The sequence below is a fragment of the Eschscholzia californica genome, unplaced genomic scaffold (genome assembly GCF_041429995.1).
Source record: "Eschscholzia californica isolate CP2 unplaced genomic scaffold, dmEscCali1.0.p SCAF_9, whole genome shotgun sequence".
Lineage (NCBI taxonomy): Eukaryota > Viridiplantae > Streptophyta > Magnoliopsida > Ranunculales > Papaveraceae > Eschscholzia > Eschscholzia californica.
In genome coordinates this window covers 307,501-310,000 of record NW_028238516.1, presented here as the reverse complement: position 1 = coordinate 310,000, position 2,500 = coordinate 307,501, and positions in this window count along the sequence as shown.

The following is a 2,500-nucleotide window of genomic DNA, read 5'->3' as shown; positions in this document are numbered from 1 at the left end:
TCGGGCCGGCACGGGACGCGCATGGGACAGCACGGGACGGCACGGGACGCCCTCGCTACAGCTCGGGACGGCCAGGTACGCCCGAGACTTGGCTCGGGACGGCCTGGGACGCCCTCGCCATAGCTCGGGACGGCCTGGGACGCCCTCGCCATAGCTCGGGACGGCCTGGGACGCCCGAGACTAGGCTCGGGACGGCCTCGGCACAGCTCGGGACGGCCTTGGACGCCCTTGCCACAGCTCGGGACGGCATGGGACGCCCGAGACTTTGCTCGGGACGGCCTGGGACGCCCTTGCCACAGCTCGGGACGGCATGGGACGCCCGAGACTTTGCTCGGGACGGCCTGGGACGTCCGAGACTTTGCTCGGGACGGCCTGGGACGCCCGAGACTTGGCTCGGGACGGCCTGGGACGCCCTCGCTACAGCTCGGGACGCCCTGGGACGGCCTCGACACAGCTCCGGACGGCCTGGGACGTCCGAGACTTGGCTCGGGACGGCCTGGGACGCCCGAGACTTGGCTCGGGACGGCCTGGGACGCGCTCGGCACAGCTCGGGACAGGCCGGGACGCCCGAGCCGAGCTTCGGGTCGCACGAAATCTCTTCGTATTCCGACATATTAGAAGCTTCCCATCATGTAGTAGGCCGAGCTTTGCCCTTTGGATGCCCTATGGTGCTTGGCGAGCACTAGGGAACGTGCCAGCACAAGTGCTGTGCACGCTCTGGGGAAGGAGCTCAACCCTCCCCCTTATAGTGCAAAGTTATTGTTTTTCCTATTTTCACAAGGAAACATCAATTTTTTAACCAAGCATACTGGGTCTTTACTCCTTCGTTACTCGTCGGAATCCAGCAAACTTATACTCGTTGGAAAGGTCTTTTCGCAAGGATTTTTTTGATATATTATAATAGCGATTCCGATAAATATTTATTTTTCTATGAATTTTTAAGTGAATAAACACCGGAAAATTCATAAAAAATAGAAAAAAAAATATTTTCTTCCGTTTCTTTTCTCCAATAATTCATAAATAATACCTCAATAGTATTAATGAAGAGAGAGTCGAAATGGTCCGGGTGGATTTCGAAATGTCCCACGACCCCATAGAATGCACGGGCCAGCCGAGCCAAAAGAATGGGACGCGCACGGGACAGCATTGGTCAGGCTCGGGACGGCACGGGACAGCACGGGACGCGCATGGGACAGCACGGGACGCGAATGGGACGGCCTTGCTAAGGCTCGGGACGGCATGGGACAGCTCGGGACGCGCATGGGACAGCACGGGACGCGCATGGGACGGCCTTGGTGAGGCTCGGGACGGCACGGGACGCGCAAGGGACGGCCTTGGTGAGGCACGGGACGGCCTTGGTCAGGCACGGGACGGCCTTGGTAAGGCTCGGGACGGCATGTCACGGCCCTGGTGAGGCTCGGACGGCACGGGACGCGCATGGGACGGCACGGGACGGCCTGGGACGGCCTTTGTGAGGCTCGGACGGCACGGGACGCGCATGGGACGGCCTTGGCGAGGCTCGGGACGGCATGGGACAGCACGGGACGGCCTCGGCACAGCTCGGACGGCACGGGACGCGCATGGGACGGCCTTGGCGAGGCTCGGGACGGCATGGGACAGCACGGGACGGCCTCGGCACAGCTCGGACGGCACGGGACGCGCATGGGACGGCCTTGGCGAGGCTCGGGACGGCATGGGACAGCACGGGACGGCACGGGACGGCCTCGGCACAGCTCGGACGGCACGGGACGGGCTTGGCGAGGCTCGGGACGGCATGGGACAGCACGGGACGGCCTCGGCACAGCTCGGACGGCACGGGACGGCCTTGGCGAGGCTCGGACGGCACGGGACGGCCTTGGCGAGGCTCGGGACGGCATGGGACAGCACGGGACGGCCTCGGCACAGCTCGGGACGGCACGAGACGCGCATGGGACGGCCTTGGTGAGGCTCGGGCCGGCACGGGACGCGCATGGGACATCATGGGACGCACATGGGACACCTTATGGGGATCATCAAGGGACGTTGCACGGGACATTCTTTCCCACGAAGGGCATTTACATGGGACATCTTAGGAGTCGAGCGCCGGCACATGGGACAACGTAGTTCACACGCACGGAACACTTTACTTTCGTTTGGAACGTCGTGGGATCTTTATGTCTCCATTAGCACCGAACCTTTAACATGCTAGGAAGCTATGTTCGATCTTCTCGAAGTGTCGATGGAACTTCGATGGATACACATCCGATCCGATGTTATGATGATGTACTTTCTCCGAGATCGATGTTGGGGCCGTATTCCGATGTCATGATGATGTACTTTCTCCGAGATCGATGGGACGGCCTTGGTATGGCATGGTTCGGCCTTGCTAAGGCATGGGTCGGCCTTGCTAAGGCATGGGACGCGCATGGGATGGCCTTCGTAAGGCATGGGACGGTCTTGTAAGGCACGGGACGCGCATGGGACGACCTTCGTAAGGCGTGGGTCGGCCTTGTAAGGCTCG